Raw genomic sequence first — 23,020 nt, 5'->3', positions numbered from 1 at the left:
GTTATGGGATCTGTATCTCCTTCATTTGCTGTACTGAGTAAACCACTCCCCAAGACAGCTGATTGCTGAATTAAAATCTGAGGAGGGAAAGAAATAAATTTGTACACTGTTTGTACGGCAATATATTCAGCAGTGTACTGTAAGACATTATGAGTTAAAGTAATGCTGTAGAATGCTAGCAACAAAGAATTTAGAGCAGACTCAGAGGGAACTCATAATCATAAAGTCATCCTTAGACAAGGATAATAAAAACACAGTTACAGTAAACAGACTAAGTCTTCAATAACACTGGATAAATCACAAGGTGAAAAATGGAAAAAGCAAACTGCAGACATCATTTGAGCAGTGTAGAGAGAAATTATCAAACAATGAGGTAATAGAAATGTCACAACACTGGAGCCAGTGTTCATTACAACTCCTCTCAGTGCCATTCATTTCCCTTAAAGGTCAAAGAAACTTTGGGAATGATGAAGCGCCAGTTTCATTTCCTTTTTCTTCTTCTATTTTTAATTCTTTCCGTAAAAGTCTCATCTGAGATCCGACTAGAAAGGTACAATAGCAGCCCCTGGTTGGGAGAGGCAAGCAAACATATTTTCTCCTGAAATTGATGATATAATGCACTATTCTTAAAAATAATTCTGTTCTTATTAGAAAAGGGAGACAAAAACATCAATATGCAGATGAATTGGCTAACAAACTGGTTCACAGAAAGTCACTGCAGAATTATCATGAGAAATAAATTCTCTAAGAATTCAAAGGTAGAATTCCCATTGTTAGATGCCATGGAAGGTAGAAAATGGAGTTCTGGGACACTGACTTTGTTTAGAAATCACAGAAGGTCTTCCCTGGCTAATGATAAAGTTAGATGTCTGTGGCCTTGTCAAATTAGTGCATTGTTCTTATTTTTAAGGAATCTCTGTTTTTGTTTGTTTGTTTGTTTGAGAGAGAGAGAGAGAGAGTGTGAGCAAGGGAATGGGGGAGGGGGGGGAGAGGAAAGGGAATCCCAAGCAGGCTCCATGCTGAGGAACCCTACCCACAACCCTGGAATCATGACCTGAGCTGAAATCAAGAGTCAGTCATTCAACCGACTGAGCCACCCAGGCGCCCTTCCATTTTTTTAACCACCTTTACCAACATCCTATACTATGAACAACACACCACATGCACAATAATGAGAAAAATCTAGGAAAATTAGATCTGGGGTCAAAAGGTTTCTCTATGTCTTTGCATAGCTTGATAACTCATGTCTTTTTAGCATTGAATAATATTCTATTGTCTAGATTTACCACAATTTATTTATCCATTCGTCTACTGAAGTTGCTTCCAAGTTTGGTAATTACGAATCTTGGTGGCTTAAAAGTTTAGGCAGTTATGAATAAAGCTGCTATAAACATCTTTGTGCAGATTTTTGTTTAGACACAACATTTCGACTAATTTGGGCAAATATCAAGGAATGTGATTGTTAGATCATATGGTAAATGTATGTTTAGGTTTGTACGAAATGTTCGAAAGGTCTTCCAGAGTGGCTGTATCATTTTTGCATTACTATAAGCAATAAATCAATGTTCTTGTTGTTCCACATCTTCTCCAAAATTTGGTATTGTTGGTGTTTTGGATTTTTGCCATTCCAAAAGATGCTTAGTGACATCACATTGCTATTTTAACATAGGACTTAAGCAATTTTCATATGTTTATTTGTCATCTGTATATCTTCTCTGGCAAGGTGTCTGTTAAAGCCTTTGGCCCATTTTTTAATCAGGTTATTTATTTTCTTACTGTTCCATTTTAAGAGTTGTTTATATATTTTGGATAATAGTTCTTTATCAGACATATGTTTTACAAATATTTTCTCCCAGTCTGTGGTTTGTCTTCTTACTCTCTTGGCAGTGTCTTTAGCGAGCAGAAGTTTTTAATTTTAATAAATTCCAGGTTAATCAGTTATTTCTTTCATGGTTCATGCCTTTGATGTATCAAATACAAGGTTGTCTAGATTTTCTCCTATATTACTTTCTAGGAGTTCTATAGTTTTGCATTTTATATTTGGGACCAGATCTATTCTGAGTTAATATAAGATCTGTTTAGGTTCATTTATTTTTTGCATGCAGATGTTGCAATTATATTTTTAGTCATCTTTTTTGAGGTACAATTTACATATAATAAAATGAAATGATTTAAATTATCCTGATGATTTTTGATAAACATAAACAGATATTTAAATGCCCTCACTCCCAAAATTTTCCTTGCGCCTATTTGCATGAAATCCTTCCACTTAACCATAGACTCTAGCAACAACTAATCTTCTTTTTGCAATAATAGTTTTGCCATTTCTAGAATTTTACATAAATAGAATTATATAGCATAGAGTCTATTCTACTCACTAGATTCTCTTACTTGGAATGAAGTTTTTGAGATTCATTCACGTTGCCATGTGTATCAATAATTTGTTCCTTCTGATTACTGAATGATAATCCATTACATGGTAAATATTTTTCAATTAATCAGTTGACAGATTTGGGTTGTTTCCAGATTTTTGATATTGTAGATGAAACTGCTAAAAAAAAAATCTATGCCCTAGTTTCTGGGCAAATACTAAATAGTCTCTTGACTAAATAAGCAAGAATGGAATAACTAGCTTATATGACAAGTGCATGGTTAACTATATAGGAAACTGCCAACCTATTTTCCAAAGTGGCTACACCATTCCATATTTCCACCAACAATATATATATGAGATTTCCATTTGCTCCACCACCTTACCAACCCTTGTTCTTCTCACCCTTTCAAACTGTAACTAGTGCAGTAAGTATGTATGGTATCTACATGAGGCTTAATTTGCATCCCCAGTGAATAATGATGCCAAGAATATTTTAATCCACTTATTTGCCAGTGTTATGCAAATATATTCTTCCAGACAGCGTATTACACTTTCATTTTTAAATTTTTTTAACGTTTACTTATTTTTGAGATAGAGAAACAGAGCATGAACGGGAAAGGGGCAGAGAGAGGGAAAGACACAGAATCCAAAGCAGACTCCAAGCTCTGAGCTGCCAGCACAGAACCCCACACGGGGGTCGAACTCACGAACCATGAGATCATGACCTGGGCTGAAGTCCGATGCCTAACTGACTGAGCCACCCAGGCACCCCTTCATTTTCATTTTTGTAACCATGACTTAGAAAAGCAGGGTTTTTTTTAATTTTACTGATGACAATTTATCAGTTTTTCTTTAATGATGCATGCCCTTTAAAAAAATATAATCCTAAAACAAAATTACATATATTTTTTCCTGGTTTTTGTTTCCAAAATTTTATAGTTTAGCTTTTAATATTTATATCTCTGATTCATTTCAAAGTGACTTGTGTATGGTGTGAGGTGAAAGTTGAAAATTATTTTTATCCCAAAACAGATTTCCAAGTATTACAATATCATTTTTGAAAAGACTAGGTTTTTTCTATTTCCCTCCATGGCATTTTATTCAAAATCAATTACCATTTTTTTATTTCTGAACTTTATTCTGTTTCATTGATGTATATTTCTATCCTTACACAAAATTCACACCTTTTATAGTACTGAGGTCAGATAACATAAGTCTTCCAAATTTGTTCTTTTCCAAATTATTCAGCTCTTTTATGTGCTTTTACATTTTCACATAAATTTCGATCCAGTTTGTCAATTTCTATAAAATAGTCTGCTGGCATTTTAACTAGTAATACATTAAATCTATAGATTAGTTCAAATCAATATTGAATATTTCAATCCATAACCATAGAATATTTCTCCATTTCATTTGTTTTCTTTCATTTCTATCAGCAATATTTTGTAGTTTTAACTACACTGGAATTGTACATTTTTTACCTTTATCCCTAAACAATTCTCACTTACTGATATTATAAGTAATACTTAACTCAATTTCCGACTACTTATACACAGTATTATAATGAATAATACAATGAATTTTTGTATATTGACCATATTTTGTGATGTTACCAAAATCATGAGTTCTAGTAGTTTTTATAGGTTCTTTCATATATTTTATATAGATTATCATGCTTCTCTAATCTATATGTCTTTTTAGTATTTATTTATCTTGCTTTACCTTATTTCACTGACTGGAATTTACAATAAAATGTTGACTATCACTGATTGCTTAGGTTCTGATCTTAGGGGAAAAGCATCCATCTTTTCAGCATTTAGTTTGATGTAGACTATAGGTTTTTCTTAGATAGATTTTATCAGCTTGAGAAAATACCTTATTATTCATATTTTACCATGAAATTTTATGAATACATTTTAAAATTTATCTAACACCTTTTCTACCTCCATTGAAATAATCATGCCTTTCTACTTTAGTCTGTTGATGAGGTGAATTACATGAATTAATATTTTTAATGTTAAACTAACTTTGCATTCCTGGGATAAACTTTATTGATCATTAAATGCATTATACTTTCTGGGGTTTTTTAGATTTGATGTGCTAGTATTTTAATAAGTATTACTGTATCTGTGTTTATGATGTCAATTTGTTGTAGTATTCTTTGCTTGTAATATCTTTGTCTGCTTTTGGTTACTTTTTGCTCCTAGTTACTTTTTTACCTAAGTGGTAGAGTACCGTATCTTAATTGAGCCTATTATCTATCATGCAATCATACTCAAAATGCACCAGGTAGATAAATGTCATTTTTATTTCTAGGATCCCACCCAGGACACCACATTACGTTTAGTCATCATGTCTCCTTAGACTTCTCTTGGCTGTGGCAGTTTCTCAGACTATTTTTGATGGCCATGATAGTTTTGGGGATTACTTGTAGGCATTTTATAAAATAATCCCTCAATAGGCATTTGTCTGATATTTTACTCATGATTAGACTTGGATTAAAGGTTTTGTAAGAAAGACTACAGTAGTAAAGTACCATTTTTCTCTCATAACATCAAGGTAACACACTATCAAGTGATTTATCAGTATTGATCTTAATCAGTTGGCTGAAGCATGGCTTATCAGATACCTCCACTGTAAAGTTACTCCTTTTTTTCCCCCTTTCTTTTCATAACTGCACTCTTTGGAAGAAAGTTACTATGTGCAATGCACACTTAACTAATGAGGAGTTATGGTACACATCCTTCAGCAAAAAGTATCTGTATAAATTATTTTGAGCTCTTCTACAAGGGAGATGTAGCTCATCCCTCATTTATCTACTTATTTGTGCATTATTTATTTATTTACTTAATGTATATTTATTTTTGAAGGAGAGAGAGATCATGAGCGGCAGAGGTGTAGAGAGACAGGGAGACACAGAATCTGAAGCAGGCTCCAGGCTCCGAGCTGTCAGCACAGAGCCCCACGTGTGGCTCGAACTCACGAGCTGCAAGATCATGCATGACCTGAGCTAAAGTCGACGCTTAAACGACTGAGCTTCACAGGCGTACCATTCAATCATTTATTTTTAACACTATGGATATTTAGTTCATATTTTGGATTATAATCCTATACTCTTTTATTTGTTAAGTTGTTCCAGCTTTGGCCATTGGTAGTGATTTCATTTGACCTGAGTATCCCTTTAACATAAACACATAACTGTCAAGTTTTCATTTTTACCACCTTCTTAAGCTTCTGGCACTATACAATCCTCCAGGCTCATTATATATGTCTTGTTGCAGTCCTAGAATCAGCCATCTCTCTGAAGAGCCCTGTACTTGTTTTTGAATGTACTATTCATTTACTTATAGACCTGTAAACCTTGACCCTTTCAATAATAATCCACAACAATAATGTATATAAACTATATACAATCACTTTTTATAATATAATTTCAAGCACAATAAGCTGAAAAGCATTTCTAACATAACTTTCCAAAATTCTTCTTCTTTCAAAGTTCATATTTAGCCATTATTGCCTTGATGAACCAAAGGCATTTAAGATATTTATAAAATAATGCTCACTTATGAAAATTCAGATACCTCAGGGAAATTCATGTAATTCAGGATGCCAAACACCTTCAGACCTAACTCTTTCCTACAACCCTTAAAATTGTCACTTAATATTTTCCACCCCTTTATTCATTACAAGTTTATGGTTCTCCCCATCTCATTTAATTAGCAAGGAAGCCAAACCTTTATACAAACTATTTTTACAGTTTTTCAGCATTCTGCACATATAAGAAGTATATTGTAATGAATTTATAGGTTTATAGAATCATTCATATAACATAGTAGAACATAATATTTATTGTTTATAATATTTAGAAATTTAAAATTTCATAGTATGTTCTCCTTATATCAACAGAAAAATCATAATGTACAAATTGAAAAATTAAACACAAAAACACAATGCATTTCAAAATTAGTATTTCTAGAGAAATGTAACCCATGTTATATTCCATAAGTTTAGTGCCTTGAGCTGTCACGATATTGTCCAAATGTAATTGACTTTCATGTTTTATTTTATAGTCACTTCAGAGTCTTGGTCATTACAGAGTTAGTAATATTATTCTTTGAGTTCTTTTGTCAACACAATAAGTAAGAGTTAGATTCAGAGACTAAGTAAATATGTCAAATTAAAGGCGAGTACTTGAAATTTATCATTAATAAATGGCCTGCTACAGAGTTTCTACTATTTGTGAGCAATCAAAAAATACTGAGACTAAATAAAATACGTCAATGACTCCAGGAAAGAGTTTAATGTTTATAGATATAAAAGTTATGAAAAATATACGGCAGGAACTGACTGAGATGCTTTATACTTCCTATGTTAGCATTATGACATAGGGGAAAACAACGTCTGTGCCTATTTGCAGAACAATCATATATTTTCCTCCCATTTGGCAGAAGTAAAAATCTTGGAGTCTACCCCTGGAAGCCTTTCCCCTCACCATTACTCTTTACTCAAGTACTTTTTATCCTTAAACCTGACCATCGCCTTCAAAACCATTTCAAAAGGATATAATATAAAGGTTTTTACTTTGCCAACAAAGATAGTTTACTGAGGCATTGTTGACATAATTTGGTTCTTTCATGAAAAAGCCTCTTAAATTCAGATCTGGCCAGATTAAAATCCTTTCATTCAACTCTCTGTTATGTATTTGTCCTTTAAAACTCAGACTCAGCAGCAGTGCTTCTCCACTAGTCCCTGACTAAGCCCTTCATAAAGGTATTTTATTCATCATGCTTCCGAATCCAGGTGAAGCTAGTCTGTCAACCTCTGCTTATACAGAGTGCAGTTAGACATATTTTTTGCCTTTCCTTTCTTACTTAGATTGGGATATTGCATATCTTGCCAAAAAACACTGTTGTTTGTGATATGATTTATACATAGTTACATTTCGGAGTGCTTTGTTCTAGGTTTGAAAACACAAAGTCTGGTTCCTGCCACTTTTTAACCTAATGTAGAGTGTTGTATCTTAAATAAGTGTAATATCCATCATGCAAATATACTTAAACCATGTCAAAAACAAGCAATATTAAGTTTTTGCAATGTCAAAGCCATGCAATGTAGACTTAAGAAAAAAAGGAGAGGGGGGGGAGAGAGAGAGAGAGAAGAAAGAAAGAAAGAAAGAAAGAAAGAAAGAAAGAAAGAAAGAAAGAAAGAAAGAAAGAAGGAAGAAAGGCGGGAAGAAAGAAGAAGGAAATAAGGAAGGAAGGAAGGAAGGAAGGAAGGAAGGAAGGAAGGAAGGAAGGAAGGAAGGAAGGGAGGGAGGGATTTATGAATAGTTTTATTCAGTGGTTCCATATTCTCTCACTATACAAGCTACCCTCTTGAAATACTTCTCCCAATTTTGGAATCTGCACTAATACATTCCACATGTAATTTAGTGCCTAGAAGCAATGATGTTTATTAAGTAATCCAGCAGTAGTCTAATGAAGTAAAAATAATACAATATCTTGATGAGATCGCAAAACTACTTAAATATTGAGGGTGTCTGAGAAAGGCAGTGAAAAATCCCAAGGCAACTGCTCAGCTATTTCTTCCACTCAATGTAAAATGACCTTCCTAGTAGACTTGTATTCAATTGTAAGCTTCTATGTATTTTCAATGGAAATTCAAAAATGAAAAAGTGAGATGCAGTGGTTGTGTTTTTATCAAGGCCCACCTTGTCACTTTTAGATTAACAATAGAATAAAAGTATGTACATAATCTACAATCCATAGTTATCCATGTATTATAAAACCTCCGTATGTCTAATAGTGTATATCATAATGCCTACACTCTAAAGTTTTAAAGTCATATAGAAAAACATAAATTTAATGAGAAAAAAGGAAAGCTATTTAACAGTTAGACATTAGGTTTTACAAGGGAAACTAAATTGGATTGGAATTATTTAAACTAGAGAATAATGGACTGCAAGGTGATTTACTGTTGAATATAGAGAGTATAATTATGAGGAGAATGCCAACTTGTTCAGCACACACCAAGAAAAAATTAGAAATGTATTAAATTTGGCAATGCCTCTTTCCATCCTAGGCCCTGCCCCCACCTCTGTTCCCATTTTCTCAGTATGAATTTAAATTGTAAACAAGACAGTATCATTTCTGGGTATGCATGCATATCTAATCTTTTCAACACTGTAGTGAAAATACTTATCTTCCATGTGAATAAAAGATGGCATGTAGTAAATTTCTCATGATGTATTTACAAAGAAAAAGCTGGTCACTGTAGTTCTTCAAAAAATTCTCATATTTTGAAATAAAAAATATAAAAGACAAAAACTTAAATACAACAGTTGTTTAAAAAATATATTAATGTTTATTTATTTTTGAGAGATAGACAGAGTGCAATCAGGGGAGGGGGCAAAGAGAGAGGAAGACACAGAATCCAAAGGAGACTGCTGCAGGCTCTGAGCTGTCAGCACAGAGCCTGATACGGGGCTTGAACCCACAAACTGAGAGATCATGACCTGAGCCAAAGTCAGACACTCAACCGACTGAGCCACCCAGGCGCCCCAGTACAACAGTTTTTTTTGAGGTATAGAATGAATAAATTATTTTAAAAAAACAGAGAGAAAATGAGAGATAAAGTTATTGAGGTAGATACTTCCTATTTACAAATGAACACAGACTTCTTTAGAATATTGTTTTGTCGGTTTTTGCTTACTGTATGCCTCCCGAAACCTCTGTTTTTACAAAGTGCACTTTCTCATTGTCAACCTGTAAAAAAACAACACTTGCAACCTCAAATCTTTCTTTTCTGTGTTTATTTCCTTTAATATCTGGATATACATACTCCATATTCAATTTTCAGTCTTCCCATACCACATTTTTGAACTTGGAATGTTCCTTTTCTTTCCATATACCAGAGTTTTCAAAATCATGCTATGATAGGTAGAATTCTAATTTAGCTCCCAAGATTCACAACTTTCAATGTTTACACCCTGTATAATTCCCTCCCATTGAGTTTGGGTATGACTATGTCATATTATGAAAAAGGGATTTTGTAGACATAATCAAAGCAGCAAATATTTCAATTCTGATTTAATCAAACGGCTGTTATCTGGATGGACCTGACTTAATCAGGTGATGTCTCTAAAAATGAAGAGATTCAAAGCATGAGTGGGATTCTCCTGCTGGTCTTGGAGATGCAAAGTGCCATTTTGTAGAGAAGACCACACATTGGAGAACTGAGTAGCCTCTAGAAACTGAGAGCAGTTACTGGCTAAAGGCCGGCAAGAAGAATGGGAACCTCAGTCCTACAATTGAAAGGAACTAAATTCTGCCAAAAGCCATGTGATCTTGAAAGAGTATCCTGAGCTCAAGGAACAAAGCTTGGCCAACACTTCGATGTCAGCCTTGTTAACCCTGAGTACAAGATCCAACCATATTATGCCAAGACCTCTGACCTCCAGAACTTTGAGATAATAACTTTGTCTTGTCTTAAGCCACTAAGGTTTTTACACTCAGTAGAAATTTATTATTCAACAATATATATGACGAGATGAAATCCAGAAGTCAAATAGTATTTATACTTCACATTCTTACCTTTGAGTCACTCAGCAATCTTACATATCCCCCCTCCAAAAAACAAACAAATCCGAAACAGAAGCCCAACTGACATTGCGTTTCTCTACTCCAAAATGTTAACTCTCGATATCTTATGTTAGTCATCTCTCACTCATGAATAGTGCAGACAACTAAATAAAAAAGGGCAGTTTGAGATGGAGGATTAAAAAAGAGATATTTAAAAATGACTATTCTTGAAAATCTTACTACAGTACTCCCTGGGAATCTGCCTTGGAATAAATCATGCCATCTGTGTCAGCATGGACAGAGAAAAAGTTACATCAAAACCAGTGTCAACCTTCCCACCTATTTCATTCCACCATACCTGGATGTAACCTTATAAGACTCTAGCAAGCCTGCAAATTTCTATGACTCCTATTGGACATAAACTCTGACTTCTACAGTTAAGCATCCTTCAAGATTCCAATTCTATTTCCATTATCTTTGTTACTAAATAGTTGTTGGCAGTAAGTAGAAAGAAAAAAAATGATGGCAGAATAGACTGCCTTTGCCACTTCACCTTGTTTTTGTTTTCTCTGTTCTTGTAATTCTGGTAAACTGCAATGCCAATGATTTTACCCTTTCTCTGCTCAATAAAACACAGCTAAAGGTAAGATTATTTGCTTTCTTTCTTTCAAATGGACCCTGAAAATGTATCAAAAAGCTATCGCTAATAAATTTCCCCTTAGACAATGTGAAATAGACATTTTCCTGATATTCGGCACCGGTAATGGATTAGCAAAGGCCACAACTTCAAATATAACACCATACTATGCAAATGCCTGGCTCCATTTGAAGGTAGTCAATAGAAACTCTTTGACAATGATGAATCTAAGCAAAATGTGTTGCTTTAAAATTCCTTTCAAAGTATAATGCTTTAAGTTTCTGCCAGATCCCCTTAACCCACCCCTTACTCTTCTCTTATAAATCAATTATTTTCTCATCCCCCTAGAAAGGATGAGGCTGACAGATAACTGACATTGTTAAGTACCCTCTGACTCAGTTGATTCTAATTAGTTAGAATCAACTAATGTTGATGTCAGCAAATATTTGGCCCTAGCTGTTGTCATCATGGAAACGTATGTAAAAGATTTATCTGGATACTAATATAGTAAGTTATTTCTGCAACTTTTGATCAATGGATTGTGCATTTATGGCTGGACTATGTAAAATAGGGAAGTAGAGAGACAATTCCTTATTACATTATTACAGAAAAGCCTTACAAACCACATAATGGTCATCTCAAAAGGCCATTAACATTTCCAGAGTGAATTCCATGAAAGCATGTCATAATTGTTCAATCCAAAAAGTGCAGAAAACTTTTATGGCAGCTGAATTTCAAACCAACAGCTTCCACATATGGCATGTTGGTGTGGAAAGTCCTGCATATATTCATCATGGACTCATATCTATAAAATAAGTGGTTCCTGATTCAAAATGGGTGACTGTCTTGATGGAATTTTGGTAGAAATTATTTTCTCCTATCTTTTATGAATGACTTCTGCATCATATCAGTTCTCTTAATGACTAGTGAAAAATGTCAAATACTGAAAGGAGAAGAAACACATTTATGTATTGTTAGCTTAGCAATGAATTCAGACTCACATGGCAAAAATACTGTAACTTAAGCCCATCTTACAAAAGCCAAACTAGATTTTCAGAAAAGGAATTGAAATACCTGATTGCACATTCACACAAGCAATCAGCTAGTGAAAAAAAAAAAAGAGTAAAAAAGACATTTCCTAATGCCCACAGCATTTTGTCTGTTTCCAGGGATGTGTTCCAGGCCTTAGGCCATGATAATCATGTTGCCTGCCCTGTCCCTGACCTCCTACTCCATGTTACCTCTTCCCTGTTAGTATTTAAGTAGAAAGCACCTGCCTAAATGCCTAAAGCTTAGTGCTAAATGCCTGCACAATACAGCTAAATGGGCTGAATGCAACCCAACATAGAACCTTCCAAACATGTGCTTGAAATGCACTGAGAGAAGCATTTTTATGCAAAAATAACAGAAAATGTAATCGAAAAGAAAACCTCTAACAAAGCCATAGCCAGATGGTGTCCTTTATTGGGGGCCAGCTCATATTTCTGAGCTTTTGAAAATGTCACAGCTTATTGCTGCTCAATTCTAGATTTACATCTGAAATTCAGGAGAAACCCGTCTCATGTGAATATTATGATCCCCGTCACATTTGTCTTGTAATTTAGCATTTGGAAAATGCTTTCAATTTTTTGAAATGAATTTTTGTATAATTCTGTTTGGACATTATATGTTCATCATAGAAAAATAGGAAGTAATGTGAAAAACTGTAAAAGTAAAAAATTAAAAGTAAAATCTTACTGAGTATGCTATTTGTATTTTGCTTTGAAAGTTTTTTTTCTCTATGCATTTAGGTAAGTATGTTAGTTTGCAACAATGAAGTCAAACTATATAGAGATTTACAAATTTTCTTGTTAGGTTGAAAGTTGCATTGTGACCATTTTCCCATGCCAAAAAATAACATATATTCAAATTAACATTTTAAATGATGGGTACTATTGTACTTTAAGATTATCACATGATATATTCACCCAGATAAATTGTGGGCTGTTTTGTTTTGTTTTGCTATTTCTAACAGTGTTACAGAAAATATTCTTGTACATATAACTTTGGACTCTTGTTAAAATGTCTGCTTACAGTACATTCTTAGAAGTAGCTCTACAGGGCCAAAGTGTATTTGTAAGTCTAATAGTACATATTACCAATCATTAAGAAAATTTGCATTCACTCAAAGATCCAAAGAGGTTATAAGAGTTCTTACTGCCACAAAGACTCAGTTATACTAGGAACTGTCATATAGGCATGCTTAAAGCAAGACAACAAGGACCCAAAATAAAGTTGCTCATGGTAAGCCTCACATCACCAAACCAAGACTTAACTTACAGTTTTGGTTCTCCCAGACATGGAATTTTAAACTGGGAATTACATGATCAGCATTAGTAGGTAAGCTGCTTGATAGACCCAGGCTTTCTCTAAAGGAAAGCAATCTTGTAGTCAGCAATCCACTTTTTTGATTAGTTACACTAGTCAAAACCCTAGTTCCTGTTCCTGCTCTCTTCTGCCTATGAAAGTCTTTCATTTTGTACACTTCCATTCTATCTGCTACATTGGGTGCTACTTGAGTCATGAATCTTTGAATAAAACCAATAAGCTCTTTAAAATTTCCTCAGTTGAATTTTGTTTTTTAACAGGCAGAAAGTGGTAACTGCTTTTTAAAATTATGTTTGTTTAGCACTATGATTAACTATTTTCACATATTTTGACTTAAATATATGTATATATTGACTGTAGCTCTTTGTCTTTCTCTATTCGAGTATTTGTCTTTTACATGCTGAGTTACATATCATTTTTATTATTACCTCCCTGCTTATCATATGTAGCACATTTTTTCATTTAGTTTTTTTATATTTTCATTTCTCTTGTTATAAGCTATAATTTATTTTCTATATTAGATTATATAGCTTTTCTTTTGTGGCTTCTTATGGATCTATTTATAACTTCAAACCTTTCTACAAGCCAAGTTCATTGAATGATAAATTTGAATTTCTTCTAGAATCCAATTTGGTAAATCAGTTATTCCAACACCTTTCCTTAGGGATTTAAGATGTCATTTTTATTATATTCTAAATGCCTATATTTACCTCAATGAATGCATAGATTTAGCGCTTGATTTTCTATGATAATATTTTAATTACTATAGATTTATAAGAAATTTTCTTAGTTCGTCAATTTTGATCCCTCTCATTAATCTCAACTTTCAAAACATCTGCTAGTGATGGAGAAGTCTAAAGACAGATTTCTGCCCCTTGCCTTCACAGATATCATTTAATGTTTGCTTGCTCATTTGTAAAATAAATTTTTGTCCATATATATATATATATATATATATATATAATATGTATACACACAATATGATATTGGAACTTGATATTAATTTGTACTAGTGTATAGTTTTAAACCTTTTATTTTTCATATATAGTACTTTATTCTTTATCCAGAACATTTTCATCCTGTTCATATTGGATTATCTCATCTATTTTGTTGGTGTTGGTCTCTGCTCAAAACAAAACAAACTATCAGTATAGCATTTATTTTCTCTATTCCTCAGATATTTAATCTCATTTCCACATTTTCAGGATCACTTCACATGTGCATATTTCATATTCGTGTTTTAATTTTTTGACAGCCTTAGGTTTTATATTGCCTGACTCCACTACTGTGGGGTTTTTTGTTTGTTTGTTTATTTGCTTCTAATCTTTTTATCATTTTATTGAGATTACTTTTATATCATTATTTCACCTTTTCTTTCCAAGCTATTTTTCTCCTTAGAGAGAAAATTTAGAAGGTATACCTTCCTATATATATTTAAGGAAGCTAAATAATTTCATAATGAGAGAAGCCCATTTTGATATTTACATGATGGTTTTTCCAAGTATTCTTTTAGCTTCTTCTGGAGTAATCTTTATTAACACTACCTATAAATGCCAATGAAGTAGATATTGATGCTTAACTCTGAAAGCACAGAAGAGAAATTCTAAAATCTTAGAACTCTGAACTCAGTGTAAGCAATCACTTCCCTATAAAGAAAACAGAATTGGAAATGATGCAGATTGCTATAGTGTGATTTATGTAGAAAGAAAGAAGGAGAAGAAGAAAGAAAGAAAGAAAGAAAGAAAGAAAGAAAGAAAGAAAGAAAGAAAGAAAGAAAGAAAGAAGATAAACTCTAGTCTGTGGATCCAAGTAAGTAGAGACCTTTTCCCTCCATGAAAAGATTTGAAATACAGGAAGTTTTACAGCAAATAACAGATGGCTTGACTTTTAAGAGGAAGAACCTTCATGACATTTAGGTATTGAGCATAATATTAGCAACTTTATCTACTGGTAAACCTATTGCTTAAAATTTATAGTATGATTAAAGAACTTTACTGAGAAAGAAAATTTGATTGCGGAGTAATTCTATGATATAAATGAAATAATTCTAAATTATATGAATTTACCTACTAAAGTGGCACACAAAGTTGAGCAAACATAACAAAACAGGAAAAAAAAAATCAATGAAAGGGACACACTAGCTGCCTGAGACAATACAACTGGAATTCACAAACTGTTGCTTTTTAAATTATTGACTATTCAAGAAATTCTAAAACGTTATAAAATAGAAATCATTCTTAGCCAGCATAGTGATGGTCATAGCAATCAACATGAATTCACTTTGATTTAGTCAAAGTTTCTTTTTTGTAAAAAATGCATTATGAATGGAAAGACTTTGAGAACATTTTAACTGAAAAGGATTTAAACCTTCTAGGCAATGACTCCCTGAACCAATTTTGAGGTTCAGAAAGGGCATGTTTATAACCCCTGATGCAGCCTAATTGAAAAAACTGGGGAATGTTTAAAGAAATGACTAAGGCAAAAGTTTGGAGAGTAGGTAGGAACAGTTATATGCCATACAGACCAATATCCAAAGAGTAGATAATGATGATGCTTTTTTTTTTTTTTTTTTTTACAGTTTGGTAGGGCCCCTGCATCTTTAAACCAGGGGATTGATTCTGTAGGAGGCATGAAGCTTCATTCTAATTTGTCTGTAGTAGTAAGTAGAATTAAAATAAAGCCTGATAACAATTTTATCAGTCCAAAAATCTATTCCAAAATTATTGTTCCTCCTTCTTTTAGTAATTATATTACATTAATCTTAAATATTATATTATTTATAACAATTTCTATTTTGAAATTTTGTCTTTTAATGCATCTTTGAGAACCTTCTATTGGGAAAGGCTTCATATTATACAATATAATCTGAAACATATATTTCTATTTTAAAAAATATTTTGAATAGGAAGTCCTGTTATTTTTCCATGGAGTTATCAGAACTTATTCGGTATATAGAACAGTGATACACCCTCAACCCAGGTATGAAAAATGAGGGCCAAAGTTTTTCAGTGGGTTGTACTAGATCACACATCTGGAAACAGATGAAATTGAGACTAGAGATCAGATATTTAGTTTTCATTATAACTGCTTTCCAGTTTTACAAGTGATAAAAAATATGATATTGATGCAGTATGTCAGTAGCACCAGCAACAATATATAGCAACAGGACAATGATAAGGGACTGCTAGAATTTGGTGATACTCCTAAGATTCTCTAATCTTTCACTGTCAAGAAATTGACAAAAAATCCATTATGTAATTAAGACTGAAATTTGGGATATATGGTCAAAACATAAGAAGTAAATTATTCTGTATATGCCATTAAAAGGGAAAGGGAGTATGCAAATGAGTAGTTCTAGGAAGTTATGAAACTAAGTAAAAATTATCTTTCCAGGTCAAAACGACCTTTTGGAAAGTCTCTGATGGATTTTCTCTGCAGTTTTAAAAAAAGAGTGAAGCACTTTACAACAGCATCTTTGAGTAAAAATGCCAGCCAACTTTTACCAAAGAAGTAAACTTAACTAGCACTGACAAAGGAATATTAAGGAATAGAGCTTTCCACTCATACAAAACAGGAAAATTTTTAAAATAATAAAAATAAAAAAAATATGATTAAAGGTCTAGGGCTACCTCAAAAAGAAAACATTTTTTTCCATAATCATCACACTATACTCTGCTCCCCAATTCAGGAGAATCACATTCTGAAGGTATCAGAGTCACATACTGCTATAGACTGATTGTGTCTTCCAGAAATTCATATGTTGAAGCGCCAATGACCGGTGTGATGGGTTTTGGAGATGGTGCTTTGAGAGATAATTAGGTTTAGGTGAGGTCATGAGGGTAGAACCCCCATGATGGAATTAGCGCTCTTAATAAGAAAGAGCCACCAGAGCTCTCACTATCCACCACATCAGTACACAGCAAGAAGGCAGTCATCTGCATCCCAGGAAGTGTCTCACTGAACCAAATCAGCTGGCATCTCCATCTTGGACTTCCCAGCCTTAAGTAAATGTCTGTTATTTAAACCACCCTGCCTATGTGAGTTTGTTACAACAGCCAGAGCAGACTAATACATATACCCAATCTATCAGTTTCTCTTTTGCATCCTTTTAGCTACTTTCTGGGTACATCAGGCAGAAACAGAGAGAAAATAGGATAGTATATGTTAATGCTCACAGAATGGATCTGTAGCTGGTGGGAAGAAACTGATAAAACCCTAGATGGAGTTTTCTGGGGATGAACCACACACTTTTTAAATTTCTCTAGGATGGAAATTATTTTCTTTAGCAGTTCTTAAAGCAAGGGATGGTAGTGGGGGCGGGGCTGGAGAGAGAAATGGGAGGAGGTAAGGGGATCCACTGGAGACCTTCATCTAAAATGAGTAGGTTCAAGGTAGAACCCAGACATATGTATTATGAATAAAATTCTCCAGCTCAGGACTAAGGTTAGAAGGTATGCCATGCACTCTCCTCAAGCATGCAACTTAGGACAGCACAAAACCCTCAGTTATCAAGATACGTAATATTTTTAGCAACATCTTTAAATGCAAAAATATAGTGTTGAAAAAAACATCAAAATTTTAAACAAAGCTGAGATGTGACTCTGCAATGGTATGACCCTTCTCACTCACCTCAGCCTAATACTAACCCTTATTCCAATAAAACTTAATTTATAAAAACAGAGGCCACCTATGAGCCATTGTTTCCCAATTTGATTTGGAAAAAAGTTAATATTGCATTATTTATATAAAACACAATATATTTATATACAAATATTTGTTTTGATTACTAAGTTTTGGGGGGGCACCCATTTAAATTTTGCATCCTAACAAAGTACCTCATTTGGCTTAACCTAGTCCTAAACTCAGAGAGAATCTAAAAACTTTCTGCTTGTCTTTTTTTAGAATCAATTATATGAAACATTAAAAAAAAAGGAAGAAAAAAAGAGAAGTTAGGCAGAAAAAAAAAATCTCAACTTCAGCATGAAACAATGTAAGATCAAAGCCTACAGTTACCAGAAATTGGACTACACACTATTCACATCAACTCAGTTTTAGATCTGAGAGTCTATTAGCACCCAAGTACATGAAGAAGGCTCTAAAAACAATCAAAGCATCCTATTTTTAGCAAGTGCTTGACATAAAAAAATGTATCCTCTTTCATATGTGAATGATTAAACTAGGGTGGAAATTATTAAGAATCCAGTGCAAAAGAAGAGTAGCATTATTATTTCAAAAGAGAATCAATCTCTTGAAAGTAACTGAACACAAGAAATATATGAGGATTTAAAAAAATATCTGCTTCATGTCTTCAAAAAATCACACATAAATGCCTACATGGACTAATATTAAAATATCATAAAGAGAAGTAGCTTAGATGAAGGCAATTAGCTAAAACAAAAGAGCAAGTTAAGAAAATAATTTTAAGAACACAAAAATGTAAGAGATTAATTTAAAACTGCTGTAAAAAAGGACTTAAAGACCAGAAATAGCTAGAAAATTAACTTTTTAATATGTAATACAAAGATCAACTTCAAAAGTTCTTCCAGATTTCTGAGGAAGAAAAATAAAAGAGCACAGATATACCAATAATAAGAAAATATAATAGATATGGAAAACAGAGAAATGTTCCTCTTCGACTATAGAAATTCGAGTTGAAAATATAATCCCAATAAATTCAGCTAAATCAATAAGCAACATTATTTTTAAAACAACTTACCGAGGTTAAGGAACCATAAAAGACCAAATATGCAGCTCAAAATAATTCATAATATACAAAACAGATGAATATTGAAACATAGATATATCTTGGTTAAATGTTTAAATTTAAATAAAAAAGTGTGTGTGTGGGTGTGTGTGTGTGTATAATTTATATAAATGGAACAAAAATCACACTGGCTTAATCACAAATGTGCAAGAGTTGTTTAAAGAAAGATATGAACTTTTAAATGTGAGATGAAAAAGATGTAAATAAAGGAAAAGGCAATATTTCTAAAATGAAATATAAATATTATAGCACTATTTTCCCTAAGTTAGTATTTGAATGTAATGAAATTAGAAACTAAATCTCTAATGGAATGTTCTGAAATTGATCATGTAATTTGAAATTCGTTAAGAATAAATACATGAGCATGACTATGATATTTATTTATTTATTTATTTATTTATTTATTTATTTATTTATTTATTTATATGCCACTCCCTGGGGAGGGGTAGAGAGAGAGGGAGACACAGGATCTGAAGCAGGCTCCAGGCTCAGAGCTGTCAGCACAGAGCCAAATGTAGGGCTCAAACTAACAAACTGTGAGATCATGACCTGAAGCTGAAGTTGGACACTTAACCTAATGAGCCACCCAGGCGCCCTACAGCTATGAAAGTATTTAAAGAGCAAAATAATAAAAGACACTCTTGACAGACACTTAATATATTTTTTTTAAATGTAATGATATTTTGCACAGGAATAAACACTCAGACCAATGATAAAACCAAAAATAATGAGAAACATATAATGGTATATGCTAAAGTTTTATATAGTGTTGGGTTTTTTTGGGTTTTTTTTTTCAATATATGAAGTTTATTGTCAAATTGGTTTCCATACAACACCAGTGCTCATCCCAAAAGGTGCCCTCCTCGATACCCATCACCCACCCTCCCCTCTCTCCCACCCCCCATCAACCCTCAGTTTGTTCTCAGTTTTTAAGAGTCTCTTATGCTTTGGCTCTCTCCCACTCTAACCTCCTTTTTTTTTTTTTTCCCTTCCCCTCCCCCATGGGTTTCTGTTAAGTTTCTCAGGATCCACATAAGAGTGAAACCATATGGTATCTGTCTTTCTCCATATGGCTTATTTCACTTAGCATAACACTCTCCAGTTCCATCCATGTTGCTACAAAGGGCCATATTTCATTCTTTCTCATTGCCACATAGTACTCCATTGTGTATATAAACCACAATTTCTTTATCCATTCATCAGTTGATGGACATTTAGGCTCTTTCCATATCTGGCTATTGTTGACAGTGCTGCTATAAACATTGGGGTACAAGTGCCCCTATGCATCAGTACTCCTGTATCCCTTGGGTAAATTCTTAGCAGCGCTATTGCTGGGTCATAGGGTAGGTCTATTTTGAATTTTTTGAGGAACCTCCACACTGTTTTCCAGAGTGGCCGCACCAATTTGCATTCCCACCAACAGTGCAAGAGGGTTCCCGTTTCTCCACATCCTCTCCAGCATCTACAGTCTCCTGATTTGTTCATTTTGGCCACTCTGACTGGCGTGAGGTGATATCTGAGTGGTTTTGATTTGTATTTCCCTGATGAGGAGCAACGTTGAGCATCTTTTCATGTGCCTGTTGACCATCTGGATGTCTTCTTTAGAGAAGTGTCTATTCATGTTTTCTGCCCATTTCTTCACTGGGTTATTTGTTTTTCGGGTGTGGAGTTTGGTGAGCTCTTTATAGATTTTGGATACCAGCCCTTTGTCCGATATGTCATTTGCAAATATCTTTTCCCATTTAGTTGGTTGCTTTCTAGTTTTGTTGATTGTTTCCTTTGCAGTGCAGAAGCTTTTTATCTTCATGAGGTCCCAGTAATTCATTTTTGCTTTTAACTCCCTTGCCTTTGGGGATGTGTCGAGTAAGAGATTGCTACGGCTGAGGTCAGAGAGGTCTTTTCCTGCTTTCTCCTCTAGGGTTTTGATGGTTTCCTGTCTCACATTCAGGTCCTTTATCCATTTTGAGTTTATTTTTGTGAATGGTGTAAGAAAGTGGTCTAGTTTCAATCTTCTGCATGTTGCTGTCCAGTTCTCCCAGCACCATTTGTTAAAGAGACCATCTTTTTTCCACTGGATGTTCTTTCCTGCTTTGTCAAAGATGAGTTGGCCATACGTTTGTGGGTCTAGTTCTGGGGTTTCTATTCTATTCCATTGGTCTATGTGTCTGTTTTTATGCCAATACCATGCTGTCTTGATGATGACAGGTTTGTAGTAGAGGCTAAAGTCTGGGATTGTGATGCCTCCTGCTTTGGTCTTCTTCAAAATTACTTTGGCTATTCGGGGCCTTTTGTGGTTCCATATGAATTTTAGGATCGCTTGTTCTAGCTTCAAGAATAATGCTGGTGCAATTTTGATTGGGATTGCTTTGAATGTGTAGATAGCTTTGGGTAGTATTGACATTTTGACAATGTTTATTCTTCCAATCCATGAGCAGGGAATGTCTTTCCATTTCTTTATATCTTCTTCAATTACCTGCATAAGCTTTCTATAGTTTTCAGCATACAGATCTTGTACATCTTTGGTTAAGAGTTATTCCGAGGTATTTTATGCTTCTTGGTACAATTGTGAATGGGATCAGTTTCTTTATTTGTCTTTCTGTTGCTTCATTATTAGTGTATAAGAATGCAACTGATTTCTTTACGTTGATTTTGTATCCTGCAACTTTGATAAATTCATGTATCAGTTCTAGCAGACTTTCGGCAGAGTCTATCGGATTTTCCATGTATAATATCATGTCATCTGCAAAAAGTGAAAGCTTGACTTCATCTTTGCTAATTTGGATGCCTTTGATTTCCTTTTGTTGTCTGATTGCTGATGCTAGAACTTCCAACACTATGTTAAACAACAGCATTGAGAGTGGAGATCCCTGTCATGTTTCTGATCTCAGGGAAAAAGCTCTCAGTTTTTCGCCATTGAAGATGATGTTAGCTGTGGGCTTTTCATAAATGGCTTTTATGATCTTTAAGTATGTTCCTTCTATCCTGACTTTCTCGAGGGTTTTTATTAAGAAAAGTTGCTGAATTTTGTCAAAGGCCTTTTCTGCATCGATTGACAGGATCATATGGTTCTTATCTTTTCTTTTATTAATGTGATGTATCACGTTGACTGATTTGCGAATGTTGAACCAGCCCTGCATCCCAGGAATGAATCCCACTTGATCATGGTGAATAATTCTTTTTATATGCCATTGAATTCGATTTGCTAGTATCTTATTGAGAATTTTTGCATCCATATTCATCAGGGATATTGGCCTGTAGTTCTCTTTTTTTTACTGGGTCTCTGTCTGGTTTAGGAATCAAAGTAATACTGGCTTCATAGAATGAGTCTGGAAGTTTTCCTTCCCTTTCTATTTTTTGGAATAGCTTGAGAAGGATAGGTATTATCTCTGCTTTAAACGTCTGGTAGAACTCCCCTGGGAAGCCATCTGGTCCTGGACTCTTATTTGTTGGGAGATTTTTGATAACCGATTCAATTTCTTTGCTGGTTATGGGTCTGTTCAAGCTTTCTATTTCCTCCTGATTGAGTTTTGGAAGCGTGTGGGTGTTTACGAATTTGTCCATTGCTTTCAGGTTGTCCAGTTTGTTGGCATATAATTTTTCATAGTATTCCCTGATAGTTGTTTGTATCTCTGAGGGATTGGTTGTAATAATTCCATTTTCATTCATGATTTTATCTATTTGAGTCATCTCCCTTTTCTTTTTGAGAAGCCTAGCTAGAGGTTTGTCAATTTTGTTTATTTTTTCAAAAAACCAACTCTTGGTTTCGTTGATCTGCTCTACAGTTTTTTTAGATTCTATATTGTTTATTTCTGCTCTGATCTTTATTATTTCTCTTCTTCTGCTGGGTTTAGGCTGCCTTTGCTGCTCTGCTTCTATTTCCTTTAGGTGTGCTGTTAGATTTTGTATTTGGGATTTTTCTTGTTTCTTGAGATAGGCCTGGATCGCGATGTATTTTCCTTTCAGGACTGCCTTTGCTGCATCCCAAAGCATTTGGATTGTTGTATTTTCATTTTCGTTTGTTTCCATATATTTTTAAATTTCTTCTCTAATTGCCTTGTTAACCCATTCATTCTTTAGTAGGGTGTTCTTTAACCTCCATGCTTTTGGAGGTTTTCCAGACTTTTTCCTGTGGTTGATTTCAAGCTTCATAGCATTGTGGTCTGAAAGTATGCATGGTATAATTCCAATTCTTGTATACTTATGAAGGGCTGTTTTGTGGTCCAGTATGTGATCTGTCTTGGAGAATGTTCCATGTGCACTCGAGAAGAAAGTATATTCTGTTGCTTTGGGATGCAGAG

The sequence above is a fragment of the Neofelis nebulosa genome, chromosome 6 (assembly GCF_028018385.1).
Source record: "Neofelis nebulosa isolate mNeoNeb1 chromosome 6, mNeoNeb1.pri, whole genome shotgun sequence".
NCBI classification, from domain to species: Eukaryota; Metazoa; Chordata; class Mammalia; order Carnivora; family Felidae; genus Neofelis; species Neofelis nebulosa.
Note: the sequence above shows the minus strand (reverse complement) of the source record.